The 19,867-nt window shown below is 45.5% G+C and overlaps 1 long non-coding RNA gene across 1 annotated transcript; it reads right to left on the reverse strand.

Moving 5' to 3' along the window:
• Positions 1–5,218: 5,218 nt before the first annotated feature.
• LOC127481340 (uncharacterized) lies at positions 5,219–7,945 on the reverse strand. Its single transcript, XR_007908195.1, has 2 exons — positions 6,066–7,945; positions 5,219–5,942 (listed from the first exon to the last, which is right to left on the reverse strand). It is a non-coding gene; the product is annotated as an uncharacterized LOC127481340 (long non-coding RNA).
• Positions 7,946–19,867: the final 11,922 nt, after the last annotated feature.

Below are 19,867 nucleotides of genomic sequence, written 5' to 3' on the forward strand. Positions count from 1 at the left end.
TAAACAAGGAAGGACCAGTGCAACGTTATGAGTGGACTGTGTTGCCTCAGGGAATGAAGAATTCTCCCACTCTTTGTCAGCTCTACGTGGACGCTGCATTACAGCCAATCAGAAAATCATGGCCCTCGACAGTCATTTACCACTACGTAGACGATTTATTGTTCGCCCAACCAACTAAGTTTACAAAAGATCAAAAACAGCAGCTGGTTAATCAGTTGCAGCAGCAAGGCTTAGTCATAGCCACTGAGAAAATTCAAGAATCCAGTCCCTGGCATTATTTAGGCTGGCAAATCACAGACTCTGTCGTTTGACCTCAGAAATTGTCTATCAATATAGAGATTGCCACCTTGCACGATGCTCAGAGACTCTTAGGAGACTTACAGTGGCTGCGTCCAGTAGTGGGAATACCTAATGAGTGGCTAGAACCCCTCAGGTCGCTATTAAAGGGTAGAGACCCTTCAACAGCAGTAACTGTCACCCCGGAACAGCAAAACCTCTTACATCAGATTACGGCCAGTATTGCTGATCATGTCACACACCAACGGATAGAGGGTGTACCTGTCAATCTTACTATCTTGGCAGGAGAAAAGCATTTTATGGGAGCCCTCACGCAGCAAAAAATAAAAACGGGGGACAATCAAAAGTGGCTTGCAACATCAACTAAGGGGCAACAAATTGTGTTAGAATGGCTGACAACGTCTTTGCAACCACGCAGAACAGTCCAGGAAAGGATTCGGACTTTATCAGAGCTCCTTAAAAAAGGCAGAAACCGGATTGTGCAAGCAACCGGGTCAGAGCCACATGAGATACAAGTGCCGATAAGACAGGAGGACTTAGATTGGTATTTAGTCCATTCTCCTGAGCTGCAAGGAGCACTACTCGTGTCAGATGCCATCATTAACATCCGTCCTTTGCAGTCACCGACGCTAGCCTGGATGGCTAATCAGGCGTGGTTGCAAGTTCCAAAGCGATCTGCAACACCACTTGAGAATGCAATCATCGTATTCACTGACGCTGGAAAAAGATCGCAGCGTGCCGTAGCCACCTGGAGGCACGAAGGGCGATGGCATCAACACTTCTTAAGTGCTCACTTAAAGGACTCTTTACAAACATTAGAGCTTGCAGCTGTTGTGTGGGCATTATCTCACTGGCTAGATCAAACACTTAATGTGGTTACAGACTCGATGTATGTTGCAGGAGTAGCTAATCAAATCGAAGATGCCAGCATTAGAGAAGTTAAGAATGCCAGACTCATGCAACTATTACAGCAGCTTCACAAAGCAGTTGCTTACCGGTCAGCCAGATATGCTGTGTTGCATATCAGGAGTCATCAATGGAATATAGGGCTGGGAAAAGGAAATGCTAGAGCAGATCGTCTAGTGTCAACAGTGACAGAAGCTCCTATATCTCCTTTCCTGAGAGCACGAGAGGCTCATGCTGTATATCATCAAAATGCAAAAGGTCTCAGTCACTCATACGGGCTGTCAATTGAAGATGCCAGAGCAATAGTGAAAGCATACCCTATTTGCAGTCAGCAAAATAAAGGAGTAGGCCTCGGAGTGGGAGTTAATCCCAAAGGACTAAAAGCTAATGAGTTGTGGCAAATGGATGTCACACATGTTCCTGCTTTTGGTCGATTGAAATACATGCATGTGTCAATTGACACCTACAGTCACTTCGTATGGGCTACGCTGCAGCCAGGAGAAAAGGTCCAAGATGTGAAGCGTCATCTGACAGATTGCTTTGCTGTCATGGGAGTCCCTAAAACGTTAAAAACAGATAACGGACCTGCCTATGTTAGCAAGATTCTGGGACAATTCTTGCAGCAATGGGACATAAAGCATGTTACGGGCATAGCTCATTCGCCTACTGGACAAGCTATAGTAGAGCGAATGAATGGAACAATTAACAGCTACCTTGAGAAATACAAAGACATCAGGGATGCCCGAGAGAGAGTTAGCAAAACTTTTTTTGTCCTTAACCATTTGTGTATTTTCGGAGATGATTCAGTACCTCCTATCGTCAAACATAATCAGAAAGAGCAGGTGTCAAAAGGACCACCCATGAAGGTTCATTATCGGAATCCTAAAACTGGGATGTGGGAAGGTCCAGCAGAAGTCATCTTTATAGGCCGAGGCTACTTCTGTGTGTCTACTTCTACAGGTACCCTGTGGGTTCCCAGTCGTTGGGTCAAGCCAGCAACTGAGAGCCCTGGAGAACGAGGAGGAGAGACACCTGCGGTGCCTGCAGCCTCAGCTGACCTTACACCACCACCTCCAGCCTCTTCAACACCTGATTCCCCTGCACCTGCTGAAGAGGGAGACACTGGAACAGCATCTGAATTAACTGAGTAACTGTACACAAAGGAACTGCAAGACTTACGTGCCCGGACTTGATTTACTGGTTTTGTGTATTAGTATAGCAAAGATGTTAGGATTTCTGTCTATTTCATTGTACGGCTATGTAATAGGTTTTCTTCTTTTCACAGGTATGATTGCCAATGTTGGGGCTCTTCACACCATTGACCCTCGGAAAAACATATGGGTCACCTGGGCGAATCAAACAGGACAATCATCCTTTTGCTTGTCCTTGGCATCTGCCTCAGATCCTTTTTGTACTTGCTTATTTGGTATGCCTTTTAACTCGGTATATAAGTTAAACTAACTATTTGCTGGTTGGGTTTCATCATCGTGTGGGAATGAAATAATTATCTCTAATACATCTGCGTGCCTTATAAAAGCTCTCAATACCTCTTTACCCCAGAGTCCCCAGGAGTTAGACTTAATGGGATCATTGTCTGTACGTAATACAAGTGATAATGGGACTCAAACTTGCTTTATGCTAGGGTTCATTCTGGGTTAAGTGCACATCAAAGCCACGATTTGTCTAGATGGACTAATGTCACTTCACGTACCCCAGAGTTTAATTATAAAAATGTAGGAGACTATTGTGGCACTAACAATACTAACAACCAGAGCCTTGGGGCATATGGAGCTGAAGTCAAACTTTCCTCACCAGGTATTTGGGTTAACAACACTGCACGTACCTTACCACCAGGTGTATTTCTTATTTGTGGTGACAGAGCTTGGCCTGGCATTCCTGTACGTGCCTTCGGAGGGCCCTGCTATATAGGGTCACTTACGCTGTTATCCCCATCCTTTTTACAGCTTTTTAATCTAACTTCATCACGCAAGCAAAAGAGGAGCCTAAACCAACTTTCCTCAGATTGTGATGACAAAGTAGAGCTATGGGGTAGAACAGGTACTGTCTTTGGATCTATTGTCCCAGGTGTAGGCACGGCACAGGCATTAACATCCATTCGCAAACTTGCATGCTGGGCTGTAAAACAATCAAATGTCACCACCCGAGTAATAGCAGAACTTGCACAAGACGTTGGTAGTTTACGTCATGCTGTCCTACAAAATCGAGCTGCTATTGATTTTCTGTTGTTAGCACAAGGCCATGGTTGTAAGGACTTTGATGGTATGTGCTGTTTTAATCTTTCAGATCACAGTAACTCCATACATAAACAACTGCAATGGTTAACAGATCATACAAAGAAAGTGACAGTAGCGACTAGTCCTATAGACTCATGGCTTCAATCTATCTTTGGTTCTATATCTGAATGGGCTCTAAGTTATATTCAGGAAGGCCTACGATGGATATTGACAGTTATTGTAATCTTAGTAATAGCTCGTGTTGCCTTTTCTTGTATTACTAGACATCTAAATACTACGACAAAGAAAGCATTGTTGGCCCGTAATAAAAACGGGGGAATTGTAGAGGATTGGTTAGAAATGCAAGGACATACGAACATGGCTAAGGCTATGGATGAGCTGCTAAAGTATAAGACTACTGCTAAAGTATAAGATGCAGTTTCACTAGGCCCATGAGAAAGTTTGAGATAGCAGGGCCCTGAGAAAGCAGCAGTGTCCTTGGGTATTCTAAATTGAGCTGACAAACAGGAGCTAGGCATTACCAAAACAAAGACACTTAACGAGCCACCTGTGTAAACAATGGAAAGCAGTTAAGATGATATCACCACCTAACTGAGTACCAATAATGAGCCTAATTTCTGTAATATTCATGAACCTATTGTAGAGTGTATATTAAGCTACTGTCAATCTACAATAAACGAAGTTCCTGGATTCTCACATTGAGGTGTCTAGAGCTTTCCGTCGCGACATATTATTATTACATGAGCAGCAAGATCTTTCTGTGCTGGCACCAGTGGGTGTGTGAGGAATCTTAGTCCGTATGCAATTTTAGGGGTCTGTCTGGTATGTGGGATGCAGGGCTGAAAACAGGAAACAGCAGCCCTTATACCCAGGAAAGAAAGCCTGGAAGCTTTGGTTTTGTGGTGCAGTTGGTGTGTCAACCTGTGGACTCCATGAGCAGCAAGAGATTTCTGTGCAGGCACCTTTTGTGGTGGACAAATCTTTGTCCGTATGCAATTTTGGGAGTCGGACTGTCATTTGCGAGGCAGGGCTTAAAACAGGAAACAACAGCCCTTATCTCTAGGAGAGAAAGACTGGAAGCTTTGACTTTGTGGTGCAGTTGGTGTGTTAACCTGGGGCCTCCATAAGCAGCAAGAGCTTTCTGTGCTGGCACCAGTGGTGTGTGAGGAATTTTCGTCCATATGCAATTTTGGGGGTAGGGCTGGGAGTTGGGAGATGGGGCTGAAAGCAGGAAACAACAGCCCTTCTGGCCAGGAAAGAAAGACTGGAAGCTTTGGCTTTGTGGTGCAGTTGGTGTGTCCACCTGGGGACTCCATGAGCAGCAAGAGCTTTCTGTGCTGGCACCTTTTTTCGTGTGGGAGGAATATTAGTCCATATGCAATTTTGGGAGTCTGGCTGGCAGTTGGGAGGTGGGGCTGAAAATAGGAAACAACAACCCTTATGGCCAGGAAAGAAAGTCTGGAAGCTTTGGCTTTGTGGTGCAGTTGGTGTATCAGCCGGGGTACTCCACGAGCAGGAAGAGATTTCTGTGCAGGCACCTTTTGTGGTGGACAAATCTTTGTCCGTATGCAATTTTGGGAGTCTGGCTGGCAGTTGGGCGGCAGGGCTGAAAACAGGAAGCAACAGCCCTTATCCCCAGGAAAGAAAGCCTGGAAGCTTTGGCTTTGTGGTGCCGTTGCTGGGCCACGCTGAGCACTCCATGAGAAGCAAAAACTTTCTGTGCTGGTGTTATAAGCAAATGAAACTAAGGCTAAAATATATCCGCAAAATTGATTAAAGATTTATATAAAATGCAAATAAGCAAAACAGCGCACTGGGCTGCCGGGGAGACCCCTGCTCCACACACGGCCAGCAAAGCAGTGGGCAAAAACAGTATTCTTTATACCATTGTCAATTCCCTTCCCATAGTCACTTGTTATCCTTCTATTGGATCTGAGTTCGCAAGCCTGGTTCTGGTTGGGACTTTTGCAGGCTCGCTTTTGGTTGCCAGGTACTTTCCTTTCCATAGTTTTAGGTAATTTTTCGTCCTTGAGGCCTACTGTGTGAGTCTCTTCCAGATGTTCATCTTGCATACTTTTTATCGTCTTCGTTCTTGACCCTTTGATCCTTGTCCGTTCTTTCGTTACTTTAAGCGTACACTTTTAGACAATATACAAAAGACTCATTCAGTAAGGCATAACAACTTGTTTTGTCAGCTTAGAAACTGCAGCTGCAGGACTATCAGCTTATAGTACTGACAGATTAATTGCCCATTCTGTAACTTACAGTCCACCGGCCTTAACAGAACCTTGATTACAATTATATATATATATATAAAACATGCAATACTATTAAAAGAGTAAATTACTACAACTATTACTACTACTAATTTGATGAGTAAATTATGTTACAACTACTAATATATTACACTGGCAACTTTTGTCTGTGAGGTGTCTTTCTTTTTATGCAATTTTGGCGGGTAGGGCTGGCAGTTGGGAGGCGGGGCTGAAAAGAGAAAACACCAGTCCTTATCCAAAGGAAAGAAAGCCTGGATGCTTTGACTTTGTGGTGCACTTGGTGAGCGGGGTTGGAGACTCCATGGGAAGCAAGGGCTTTCTATGGTGGTACCTTTGATCTGGGAGGAATCTTCGTCCGTATGCAATTCTGGGAGTCGGGCTGGGATTTGGGGCTGAAAACAGGAAACAGCAGCCCTTCTGGCCAGGAAAGAAAGACTGGAAGCTTTGGTTTTGTGGTGCAGTTGGTGTGTCCTCCTGGGGACTCCACGAGCAGCAAGAGTTTTCTGTGCTGCCACCTTTTTTCATGTGAGAGGAATCTTAGTCCATATGCAATTTTGGGAGTCTGGCTGGCAGTTGGGAGGCGGGGCTCGGCTTGAAGGGGGAAGAAGGACAGACGAAACACACGAGGATGGTGGGACTAGCTGTTTTATGATGAATATTGCCACTGGCTGCCACATGAAAGGAGCCCGGAAGAGAAGACACAAGGACTCCCTGAAACGACATCGCAGCCCTGGCCACACTGATCAACATAACCGGTGTACTCAGGTCTCCAATCAGGAGGCCTAGAGACACACCACCTATAACGCTGTAGATGGTTCTGAGAAAGGACGCAGGATGGCCCTGACAGTCTGCAGGGCCCCCCCGCAACAGGCTGATCAAGCAGGGCAGCAACATTGATAACCCTTGATTTAAACCCTGGAAAACACAGAAAAGTTCAAACGACCTTGCCTCCTCCACAGCCCACACAGCTACAGCCCATGGGCAGCACAACACATGAAAAAGGAACAGCACCAGTGGAAAGGCTCCACCTGAGATATAACCTCTATAAACCTCTGAAACAAGGTTGAAATAGAACACCAAATTTGTGTAAGAATCTCTTATTTAATTTCAGTCCTAATCATATGGCTAGTCAGACAGGGCTAGTCTTGAAATAACTGAAACCTCACAAGTTTTCATAAGAGTGGAATTACTCATAGTGGGAATTTGAAAAATTCGTATACCATTCAGAATAAGAAGTCACTATGGTTCAACAGAATCATGTTACACATCTCTAAAATCTTGACACCGGTAGAAAGTATTTGTAAGTTTACACAGTTACACATTCATATAGCTTTTCTCTTTCACACAATCGTTTTCCACTCATGCATTCAGGTGGCCACCTCACACACTCTCCGCAATCACACACAGATTTCAAGCAGTTATTGGCTGTGTAGTTCTCATCAGTCTCGTAACTTAAAGGGAATTTAAGGCATATTTGCTAATATTAACTTGTAAATCTTATACAGCAAAAAGACAAATACGACGGGAATGGACAGGATGTTACCTTGAAAATTTTCAACCTTTTTCATAGAGCAAGGACACTCTATTTGTCATAATGGCAACAGAACCACTGCTACATTTTGTCCTCCCTTCTTCACCTCTTCCTGCCCTCTGCCCCCCCGTGTCTCCTGTTTCTCTTGAGCACTCAGCCCCCCTGGAAGCAAGTATTGCTTCATTAAGGGAGCTTTCACCAGTACTTGTCAGAGGACGGGGGAGAGGGAGGGAGGGAGGGGGAGGAGGGGGAATAGATGTTGGGTTTTTTTGGAGAAAAATCAGGAAGAGAAGTCAAATTGCCTTTGCTCTCCTTATGTCGCAAGTTATCTACATGGTCTGCTGAGAAAGAACGATACACAGGAGGGAAGGAACAGCTGCAGATGGAGGCGTTCCGGGGAGGAGGAAGGGGGGGGGGGTTCGGGGGGGTGGGCTCGGGGGGGTATAAAACAGGGGAGAACACAGACAGCCCCCCCACTGCACCGCCTGACACCGCGGCCGGCACTCCCAGCCCGCTACCCCCCCGCAACAGCGCTCGGGACCATGGCTGTCGGCAGCGCGGAGGAAAACAGACCCCCGCTGTCCGCCGCGCCGAGGCCCGCGGCCGCCGTTACCAGGGCCGCCGCCGGCGCATGCGTGGGTGTACCGCTCCGGGCCGGGGCCGGGGCCGGGGCCGGGGCCGGGGCCGGGGCCGGGGCCGGGGCCGGGGCCGGGGCCGGGGCCGGGGCCGGGGCCGGGGCCGGGGCCGGGGCCGGGGCCGGGGCCGGGGCCCGCAGCTGCACCCAGTCTGCCGGCACCCAGGGCCGTGGCCGCTGCCCGCGCGGACTGCAGCACGAGTGCCGCTGCCCGCACGGGCACAGATGGACTCGGCGACACCGAAGCTGGACCCGGCGCCGCTCCGCAGGCACCCACAGCGGGCGGACCAGACACAGCTGCGCAGGCACCCGGCCCGGGTACACAGGCGCGGCACCGTCCTGAGGAGACGTAGAAAGCTCCTTAAGGTGGAATTCAGCCACTATGTTCACAAGATCGTCTCCCGGGCCATCAGCAGCACAGTCATGCCGTAGCTGTCCTTGGTTATCTTGGACAAGTGCTGCCGAGTCGCTAGCAGTGCGTCCATTTTGGCGGGGCCGCTCGGCTGCTCCCGGTCCCGCTCCACAACCTCCGATCCCGCTTCGGCTCCCTTCGGCTCTGCCCGGACCCTCTTCTTTAGCACTCTAATGTCCTCCCAGGCAAAGCAGCCCTTCTCTCAGTTCAAAGACACAAAAGTAACAAGCGACTTAGCTTCGTCGGTCTAACACCAAAACACCGTAACAAAGCTTTCCAGGCGATAAACACACGCCTGTCGTTTGCACACATGGTCTTCCCCATGGCGACTTAGAAAGTCTCAGGAGCCCACCTGCGCCTGACCAAGTGCCAAATGCACCCAGGCTTCCCAGGCAACTCGTACCTTCCAAGTGTGGCAGAAACACTCGTGCAGGTGTAGACAATGATCGGATCCGGGTCCTGCAGCGCACCCCGCTGCTATCCAGCTCCTGAGCACCGAAACCCCGCTGCGCCGCTCCCCGCAGCTCACCTGCCTCCGACCGCAATACCTCTACGACCCAGGCAATACTCGACAGTCTTTTTTCTTTTCACCTGGTCCACCCGGGGCACCAACTGTCACTGGGTATCTGTCGAAGGGTCTCGGCTTGAAGGGGGAAAAAGGACAGACGACACACACGAGGATGGTGAGACAAAGAGATTTCTGCCTGCTCAGCGCAGCAGGCAACCTTTTATTAGATTCTCCCACTTCTACTTTCCCACACACACAACACAAACATATTTCCACAAAAACACTGAGGAATGCGCACCTGCACTTCAGCCACACAGCTCAAGGCTGTGTCCATGGGAACTATCTAGTTAGCTTCACTGCTCCCATGGAAAACGGTCCAACACCCCGCAACACTCCAAACTCCTCAAACTTCAGTTGTGGGGCTGTGACTTCACCCCACAGTGAGATATCTTTCTTTTTATGAAATTTTGGCTAGTAGGGCTGGCAGTTGGGAGGCAGGGCTGAAAACAGGAAACAACAACCCTTATCCCCAGGAAAGAAAGCCTGGAAGCTTTGGCTTTGTGGTGCACTTGGTGGGCTGGGCTGGGGACTCCATGGGCAGCAAGAGCTTTCTATGGTGGTACCTTTGATATGGGAGGAATCATCGTCCGTATGCAATCTTGGGAGTCGGGCTGGCAGTTGGGAGGCAGGGCTGAAAACAGGAAACAGCAGCCCTTATCCCCAGGAGAGAAAACCTGGAAGTTTAGGCTGTGTGGTGCAGTTTGTGGATCACACTTGGCGCTCTATGAGCAGCAATAGCTTTCTGTGTTGTCACCTTTGGTGTGGGAGGAATCTTCATCTGTATGCAATTTTGGCAGTCTGGCTGGCAGTTGGGTGACGGGGCTGAAAACAGGACACAACAGCCCTTATTGCCGGGAAAGAAAGACTGGAAACTTTGGCTTTGTGATGCAGTTTGTGGACAAGGCTTGGCACTCTATGAGCAGCAAGAGCTTTCTGTGCTGGTACCTTGGGTGTGGGAGGAATCTTCAGCTGTATGCAATTTTGGGAGTAGGGCTGGCAGTTGGGAGGCAGGGTTGAAAACAGGAAACAACAGCCCTTATCCCCAGGAAAGAGAGGCTGGAAGCTTTGGTTTTGTGGTGCAGTTGGTTTGTCAGCCTGGTTACTCCATGATCAGCCAGGGCTTTCTGTGCTGGCAGCTTTGATGTTGGAGGAATATTCATCCGTATGCAATTTTTGGAGTAGGGCTGGCAGTTCAGAGGCAGGGCTAGAAACAGGAAACAACAGTCCTTCTGGCCACGAAAGAAAGACTGGAAACTTTGGCTTTGTGGTGCAGTTGGTGTGTCAGCCTGGGGACTCCATGAGCCGCAAGATCTTTCTGTGCTGGCACCAGTGGTGTGGGAAAAATCTTCGTCCGTATGCAATTATGAGGGTAGGGCTGGGAGTTGTGCGGTGGGACTGAAAACAGGAAACAACAACCCTTCTGACCAAGAAAGAAAGACTGGAAGCTTTGGCTTTCTGGTACAGTTGGTGTGTGCACCTGGGGACACCACGAGCAGCAAGAGCTTTCTGTGGTGCCATCTTTTTTCGTGTGGGAGGAATCTTAGTCTGTATGCAATTTTGGGAGTCTGGCTGGCAGTTGGGAGGCAGGGCTGAAAACAGGAAACAACAGCCCTTATGGCCAGGACAGAAAGCCTGGAAGCTTTGGCTTTGTGGTGCAGTTGGTGGGTCGTGCTGAGCACTCCATGAGAAGGAGAATCTTTCTGTGCTGGCACCTTTCGTCTGTGAGGTATCTTTCTTTATATGCAATTTTGGAGGGTAGGGCTGGCAGTTGGGAGGCGGGTCTGAATACATGAATAAAACAGCCCTTATGACCAGGAAAGAAAGACTGGAAGCTTTGGCTTTGTGGTGCAGTTGGTGTATCAGCCTGGGGACTCCATGAGCAGCAAGAGCTGTACTGGCACCAGTGGTGTGGGAAAGATCTTCGTCCGTATGCAATTTTGGGAGTCGAGCTTGCAGTTGGGAGGTGGAGCTGAAAAGAGGAAACAACAGCCCTTTGTAAGGGGGGTACTTTTGAATTAGATGATCAATGGAGCATAGAGGCGTGAGAACGAAATCATATTAGGATGTGAAACCAGCTAGAGTATGGTACAATGCAACTTCATGGCACAAGCTAATTGTAAGGTCCATTGTGCTTTTTAGCAAGTCAGCCTGATATCCCCTATTATCAGAGCTGAGTTCTTCCTTGGTTTTGCTACATATTGCAAGATAGATACATCTACCCTTGAAACACAATGGTAGAGGTCACACATAGGGGTGAGAAAGATGATGATGGGAGGAAGATTATGTGGGCAGGGGTTGCTCGCCCCTTGCCCTACAAGTAGGGCATGCGCAGACTGCTGCCATGAGGTAATGATCAGGCGGTGTTTGGCTGCCATTCAGGCATCACCTTATACTGCGTACTGGCCCTACGTAGTGTAATGTGGAACTGATAAAAATGGGGTGTCAGAGCTGCTGAGTTGAGCGATCCTCATCCTACCACCGAGACTGTGTTGCTCCGCGGGGACGCCCGCTAAGCACGGGCACTGACCAGCTGCTGCAGATCCTGACAGCCCTGGCCTGTCTGTGTGGGTAAGCACAGTTTATTGACAGGAAGCAACTGAGAGAAGAAACTTTTTAATATCCTTTTAGTTTTCCTTTAATTCCCCTTTTATGTTTATAGCATTTTTCCTTTAGTTTCCTTTTTTACTAACCAATATCATGTTATCCATAATATTGTGTTAAGATCCTTTCTTGGTATCCCTTTTCACTAGTTAATACTGTATTAAATGCTTTAAATGCTGTTCGTAGTATTTGTTTTAATGCCACCCGATAAGGTAGTTATTTTGTATCCTTTTTTAGTTTTTGATTCCTCTTGCTAAGTTTATCACTATTATTATTACTCTCACTGTAATAAAAGATATTTTGTGAGTTTGAGTATTTTTTAGCACTTGTCTTTCTTCCGGACATGTATCCAAACGAACTGCTACACCCTTGGCCAGGAAAGAAAGCCTTGGCGCTTTGGCTTTGTGGTGCAGTTGGTGGGCCACGCTTAGCACTCTATGAGAAGGAGAAGCTTTCTGTGCTGGCAACTTTTGTCTGTGAGGTATCTTTCTTTTTATGCAATTTTGGCGGGTAGGGCTGGCTGTTGGGAGGCGGGGCTGAAAGCAGAAAACACCAGCCCTTATCCAAAAGAAAGAAAGCCTGGATGCTTTTACTTTGTGGTGCACTTGTTGGGCGGGGCTGGGGACTCCATGGGCAGCAAGAGATTTCTGTGGTATCACCTTTAATGTGGGAGGAATCTTTGTCCGTATGCAATTTTGGGAGTCTGGCTGGCATTTGGGAGGCAGAGCTGAAAATAAGGAACAGCAGCCCTTATCCCCAGGAAAGAAAGACTGGAAACTTTTGCTTTTTGTTGCAGTTTGTTTGAAAGCCTGGAGACTCTTTGGGTAACGGCGAAGGGGGTCAGACAGATGTGCACACAAATCAATACGATTGGCAAATATGTCCACTTTATTAGAGGAAAGGCAGCTTATATGCTGCTTGTGACACAGAGACATGTGATTCTTCCCCAGGTTGCATTGGATACATAAGGGAAACATACTGTGCTGTACAGTACTAATTGGACGACAGCAGCTGTCCATAAAACTTGTCTTCCTGCCAAAAAAACCTCCTCCTTCACCTTGGCACAAGGCCTGCAGCCATATTAGTGGCGCAGTATTTTTTACTGTCTGCACCCAGCCATGCCAAGGCAAAGGTCTCAGAAATGGAATTGAAATTGTTCACACAATTTCTGTCCTCCGACAAATCCCCCGCTGAAGTTTGAACAATTTAAATTGCATTTCTGTAACATTCCTTATTGTATCCATAACATTCCAATAAACACAAACATAGAAATAACACTACTATCATTAATAAACTTAACAACCTATTGACCCCAAGATATGTGCTCTGAAAGTGTGCCTAAAAGTGCTTCTTTGAATGTAAGGTTTATTCTTATAAACTTCCATTCCCTCCAGAACATCCCTGGAAATGGAACTCCATTCAACCCTGGGCCATATGTCTTCTGTTATTCTTTTTCACACCTTGGCCCTTAAATAACACAATGGCATAATCATATATTAACACTGGATCTTCTGTTTCTATTGCACTCTTTGCATACCATTCTATTGCAGACAGGAGAGTTTGTTCAGGATTTTTTGCCACTTTATGTAAAGGTATCTGTGTATTTGTTTATTCAAAATTGTTTGTGTATGTGCAATTGAATATTCACATATATACATGCATATATTTTCATTCATTCACTTTCACACAGTGGCCACCATCATTCAAACACACTTCACACAAACATACTTTTGAGTCTCATTTCACTGTGTCTCATGAATTACGAAACCATACTAATTCTCTAGTACCTTATGGTGTTAAAGCTTCTCCACCAAATAGGTAAACTTTCCTCCACCAGTACCCAGTGAATAATCTAAGATCTTTACCTTCTCTAATTATACGCTTAAACATACTTAAAAATTGTGCTCCAACAAAACTAAAAATACTGTGCCTTAACAACACTAAAATGTGCTCATAATGCTGAAAAATTGTGCTCTTGAAATACTTAAAGTTTGTACAATACACTCTCTTAAATCCTTAATTTCATGTGCTTGAAAAAATATACTAAAAAGGTGTATATGACTAAGAAAAACTATGCTTATAATACTAAAAAGAACTGTGCTCCAAAAACTGTGTTCTAACAATATTGAGGAAACTGTTACCATTGTTACCTGCAGAAAACAGCATCAACCTTGTTCTTTCTTTCCAAGGTTTCATTCATCATGCAGGCAGCTACGAACACCTGTGTACAAAAAAAAACTTAACATATGAAACAACTTTTGCAAGTGAACTGAGGGGGCTGCCACCTGTTCTCTCCCCGATTCTGTCTTGCAAAAGTGTTTTACAAATTCTTAAATCACTGACCCCTATACCAAATACATACCATTGTCTGGCAATTTGGTAGTATTTTTCAAACTGGACAAGCAATCCACCCTTTTAAACTTTTTCTAGTTTGGATATGATATAGAATTGTTATTGCACAATCACATATAATTTTGGGTAGACTCGTAAGCCAAAAGGTTTCTGTCATATGCTGATTCCAAATAAATCTTGCTACCCGCTCTAACACTACTGGGATGAAATACATACAAATACGAGCACTGCAAAATAATCAATGTCTGATGTAGAATTCCCAAACCACACCAGTCTGCCTGATCTTCACAAACATCACTGGTGTGACGTGAACAGCACAGAAACAAATCGGTGTATACAGTGACAACCATTAGGCCTCAGGATGTTACAAGTTCTATAGTTTTCCATTGTCTTCTTTCCCCCTTAGTGACACGGCTGCTCCATCCCAGGAGACAAAACCAAGCACAATTGCAGACATTCTGCACACAGCATCACATATGTCCTTCACTTCTTGAAGCCAGGGCTTAGCTTTAGCTTTTACCTTTAACACTGCTGCAAGAACAACTTGGCAGCACACAGTTCAGGAGAGTTTGTTTCCAAATTTTGGCTAAATTCATACTACAAGTGTAATCATATTATACTTTCTATGCGGAGAAAAATGCAAGTTGTGATTCCAACTCTGATCCTTGCTTGCTAGCAATTAATACCACATAGAGAAAGAATAAGTGGAAACACCTTGTTGGTGACAGAGATTTCCTTAACTCTGGAATAGTAGATTCAGGGATCTATTAGGGCAAGAGGCCTGCTATACAAGAAAGAAAAAAACAGTGCATTTGTGCATTTCGTTCTTTTAGATGCATGACCTGCATTGAATGGTTAATGCATGGCTGTAGTTATTGTTCTAATAACACAAAGATGACAAAAACAATTAGAACAGTTTCTCTAATTTCCTGTATTTTGCATCATCTTCTCAGTCTCGGGCTAGGCTCACCGGAGCCACAGATTGGCTCCTCTTATTCATGACAATTACTAATGATAGATTGAGAATGAACATTTTTGATTTGTGATATAACCAAACGAATAAGGATTATTGGAAGGCATAGGAGAGGTATTGTTAGTCATACCAATTACAACACCAGGTGCATCCCAGGTCTTTTCAATACAGACCATACATTTCTTGCACTTGGGATCAAATTTAAGATTTTGTTTTGTGTTCTCTCTTTTTCCAAAACTATAATTAATATTATCTCAGCTGGAAACTAAAAAATATAACCACAAAATTAAAAATATAACTACAAAGGTCTTTCTCTTCAGAACACCGTAGAAATGTTACCCACTACTCCAAGAAGGAAGGAAAAGTTAATTACGTAAAAGTTAATTTACTTACTTTTCAATATATTTAGCACGTTCAAGTCTACGACAGTGAAAAAATACTGTTTGATTATTCTTTTCAATACTCAGCTTAAAGCTACGTGTGCAGTTCAGAAGGATAGAGAAGGCCAGATTCCAACTTGCAGCCAGTTCCTTAGATGTGAGCTACGTTATTTGCTCGTATTTTTAGTTCTTTTACCTATGAAATTTTGGTAAGAGAACAGAATTCACAACATAAGCAGCACAAATGAAAACAAATTGTTGTAACCATGTAACTCCATAATTGTGGAACAACAGCACAGAACAGGTAAAACCCACATCTGTTATACTAAAATCCTAGATCACTCACAGTTTTTAAATAATTTACAGAATGTAAAGCTAACTAAATCCATTTTGCATCTTGTTGGGTTATTTTAAAAATAATCTGAAATTCATGTAGTGTAACTGTTGACATAACATCAGCGCAAAGAGAGATAAGTCAAACTTCACAGCATAGTGTGTGCCTGAGTAGTGTTTTTAATAAAAGCAATTAGGTTGTATGCTATATCAGCAGTTATAAAACATTTAAAAACGTATAATACATTTCATTTGACCAAACTGCTCTGTACATACTTGTTATAGGTAAATAAACCAAATCAAAATTTAGCAGCAAAATTTATTGTGAGATTTATATAAAGTGCAGATAAGCAAATCAGCACGCTGGGCGGCCTGGAGAGACCCCTGCTCCCCACCGGCCCACAAGCCCAATAAAAACAAACCGCAACTTTTATACTTTTCCAATTCCCCCTCCCACAGTCACTTGTTAGCTCTTGATTGGGCTTGGGTTTGGGGGCTTTGTTCTGGTTGGTTCTGTTGTAGGCCCATTTTGGTTGCCAGGGACTTTCCATCAGTACTTTCCATTCAATAGCTTTAATTAGCCCAATGTCCTTGGAGCTGAATATGGGAAGGTGTCCAGATGGTCCAGATGTTCTCCTTGGCTCTTTATCATGTCCATCCTTGACCCTCTGATCCTCGTTCTCTTCTTCTTTCCTAATGAGTAACTTAGACAATATTTTTAGAAAAGCAGGATATGGTATACGTGCTCAGTAAAGCAAGATACTCTATCTTTGCCAACTTGGGAACTGCCAGTTGCAGGACAGTCAACTAATAATAATACAGCAGTTAACTATTCCGCAGCTTACAATTCCCCAGTCCCAACCAAGCATTAGCTATAATATACAGAAAATACAATATATATATTTTGACGAGTAAATTTTACCATTGCTTACTTATTACATACTGTACGAATCCACAACAGAAGACATATATTAAAATCTGAAAAAATGTACTTGCTGCTATGTTATGAAATGCAGTTCAAAGGTGCAACTCTGTCACAAACACAGAGAAAAAAAAAATGAATTCACTAAACTTGACCATGGAAAAGAAATAATATCAGACAGGACTGTAAACTAAACATCCAAATGTTAAAATCAGCGGAGCAAACCTTTTTAAACACGGTTCTAAAGATGTGATTTCCACTGTCACAATCACTTCTCAGATTATAACAGGAAGATAGAGAGATGTTTTATCTAAGAATTAAGGAAATCCTCAGCCTGCTGGCTTTCCCTTTATCTTATTTGCAAATTTGTAGTTTTTGTAAGGTAAGTTCTACTCTCTCCCTAGTTTTGAGAAACTGCCGGAGGTGGTTTGAGTCCCACCCAGTTGCTAAGCAACAAATGATCTCTATTGTGTGAACCTTATGTCTCCTCCTGCTAAGGCTGAACACGATATTTGGGCAGAAGGTCTTTACAGGGGTAAGATGTAACTAAAAACAAGGCAATTCACTAAAGCTTTTATATAAAAATTCATTCATTGGGATTGCATACTAACTTCTAGTAAAACACAATCTTTTAGTTTTAAGTTATCTACAAGCTAGTAGAAGGACTAAAGAGAGAGATTCTGCTTTCTTTTCTCAATTACTAACATGCCTGGATTCTGCGGGGCAACTGCCCCGCAAACCAGTCACCGCCGAGCTGCTGTTCCCCGGGCCGCTCCGTGCAGCTCCCGGGGATCCCCGCAGAAGTCTGGCTGGCTCTGCAGAAGTAGCTGTCGGTGTTGCCGCCTGTCCCGCCGCCGCCTCTGTCACTGAGGTCCCTCTGCTGCCTCTTGCCGTGGTTGCCGGCGCTGCCTCCCCCGCGGCCGAGCTCGGCGCAGCGGCAGCCCCAGCGCGGGGCTCCGGCACGCCAGACTCTGGCAGCTGTTTGAGTAATCCTAAAGGGAATTCTTATGCTGTTATGTGTACCCGAGACACCCTAACGGGAGGAAATTCTCCCAGACTCTCACCTCTGGGTTTTAACAGTTACTAACAAACGTATGGTCGCTTCTCCACACACACAACCCCCAACACACACACACTAGCACAGTACCGTTAGCAATACAGTGAGTTCACAATGACATTGGACACACAACACAATTAACACGAGAGTTAACAAAAATATGGAAAGGCAGTTCTCTAGCCTGCCTCTCCTGTCAACGAGAAGTGGCACTTTTTCGCTTTTTCGGTGTTGCTCGTTGTGCTAATATAGCATCTTCTAATGCAAGGCTCAATAGCTGCTTTCTTTCATATGTACCATACCTGGAAACTTTTTTTTTTCCCAAAAACAGCGTCTGTTGCCATGCCAGCAGATTCTCACTGGCTTTCTTCCGGGTTTCATGGTGGCTTCAGGCGCCAGCGATGCAGCGCCATCGAAGGACGCGGAGGCTCCCAGCAGTGTCGGTCCAGGCGACAAATGTGCAGTAGCAGGCACAGTGAGGAGCGACACTGCCGACTGCTCAGCCGCAGTACAGGGCGGTGCCATGGGCACGGCTCCAGCGTTAGTCTCCGCCGCCACTGATTTCCCTGCAGCCCCTACACTTTCTGCTGCTGCATGCACGGTGCTAAATGGAGGTGACCCCGCCGCTTTTAAGGATTCTAGTGTTCACAACTTCGCAATCACAGGCACGGGGATCTCCCCTACAGCAGACCGATCGGGGTGGGGACTTGCCGTAGTCCTGCCATCTCCCGACAGAGCTGTTTGAACATTTACGAGTTCCCGTCGCTCAGAACTTAACTCTTGTAGCGACCCAACTGCCAGGCGCCAAATTACAGTACACTGTCCAGCGTCTTCCAATCCCGTAGAGATCCCGTCCCAAAACAATTCCTTTACAGCATCCCTTGTGGACACCTGAAAGGCGGTTTGAGCAGTGGGAAGTAGATTCTTTGCTCTCACCCAGTCTATTAACCCCTTAGGGGCTGTTTCATCAGAAATAGGCTCTCTTAAAGAGATCATAAATTGGAGGAGCGTTTCCACCACTTCGTCCTCTGTGGATAGTGTGGGGCCCTTGCTCTCTCTCCCCCGGTCGACTCACCGGGCCAGGGTGAGGTTCCTCTGTACCATGCGCATGGTTTTTTTTCTGTGACGCCGGGGACAGCGTCACCTCTCACGACTGCTTCCATCAGCTCCTTCCGTTCACCTTAGGTCCCTGCAGAACTCGATGAAGTAGGACTCCCTGTTAAATGGGCGCCAGATAACAGCGGAGGGAGTCAGACAGAAATGCACACAAATCAATATGATTGGCAAAAATGTCCGCTTTATTAGAGGAAAGGCAGCTTATATGCTGCTTGTGACACAGACACATGTGATTCTTCCCCAGGTTGCATTGGATACATAAGGGAAACATACTGTGCTGTACAGTACTAATTGGATAACAGTAGCTGTTCATAAAACTTGTCTTCCTGCCAAAAAACCTCCTCCTTCACCTTGGCACAAGGCCTGCAGCCATATTAGTGGCACAGTATTTTTTACTGTCTGCACCCAGCCATGCCAAGGCAAAGTTATCAGAAATGCAATAGAAATTGTTCACACAATTTCTGTCCTCCGACACTTGGGCAGCAAGAGCTTTCTGTGTTGGCACCTTTGGTGTGTGTAGCAGTTCGTTTGGATACATGTCCGGAAGAAAGACAAGTGCCAGAAATACTCAAACACACAAAATATCTTTTATTACAGTGAGAATAATAATAATAGTAATAAACTTAGCAAGAGGAATCAAAAACTAAAAAAGGATACAAAATAACTACCTTATCGGGTGGCATTAAAACAAATACTACGAACAGCATTTAATACAGTATTAACTAGTGAAAAGGGATACCAAGAAAGGATCTTAACACAATATTATGGATAACACGATACTGGTTAGTAAAAAGGGAAACTAAAGGAAAAATACTATATACATAAAAGGGGAATTAAAGGAACACTAAAAGGATATTAAAAAGTTTCTTCTCTCAGTTGCTTCCTGTCAATAAACTGTGCTTACCCACACAGACAGGCCAGGGCTGTCAGGATCTGCAGCAGCTGGTCGGTACCCATGCTTAGCGGGCGTCCCCGTGGAGCAACACAGTCTCGGTGGTAGGATGAGTATCGCTCACCCCAGCAGTCCTGACACCCCATTTTATCAGTTTCACATTACACTACGTAGGGCCAGTACGCAGTATAAGGTGATGCCTGAATGGCAGCCAAACACCGCCTGATCATTACCTCATGGCAGCAGTCTGCGTATGCCCTACTTGTAGGGCAAGGGGCGAGCGACCCCTGCCCACATAATCTTCCTCCCATCATCATCTTTCTCACCCCTATGTGTGACCTCTACCATTGTGTTTCAAGGGTAGA

This window comes from Manacus candei, unplaced genomic scaffold (genome assembly GCF_025592945.1).
Source record: "Manacus candei isolate 608988 ecotype Guabito, Panama unplaced genomic scaffold, ASM2559294v1 h1tg000078l, whole genome shotgun sequence".
NCBI lineage: Eukaryota > Metazoa > Chordata > Aves > Passeriformes > Pipridae > Manacus > Manacus candei.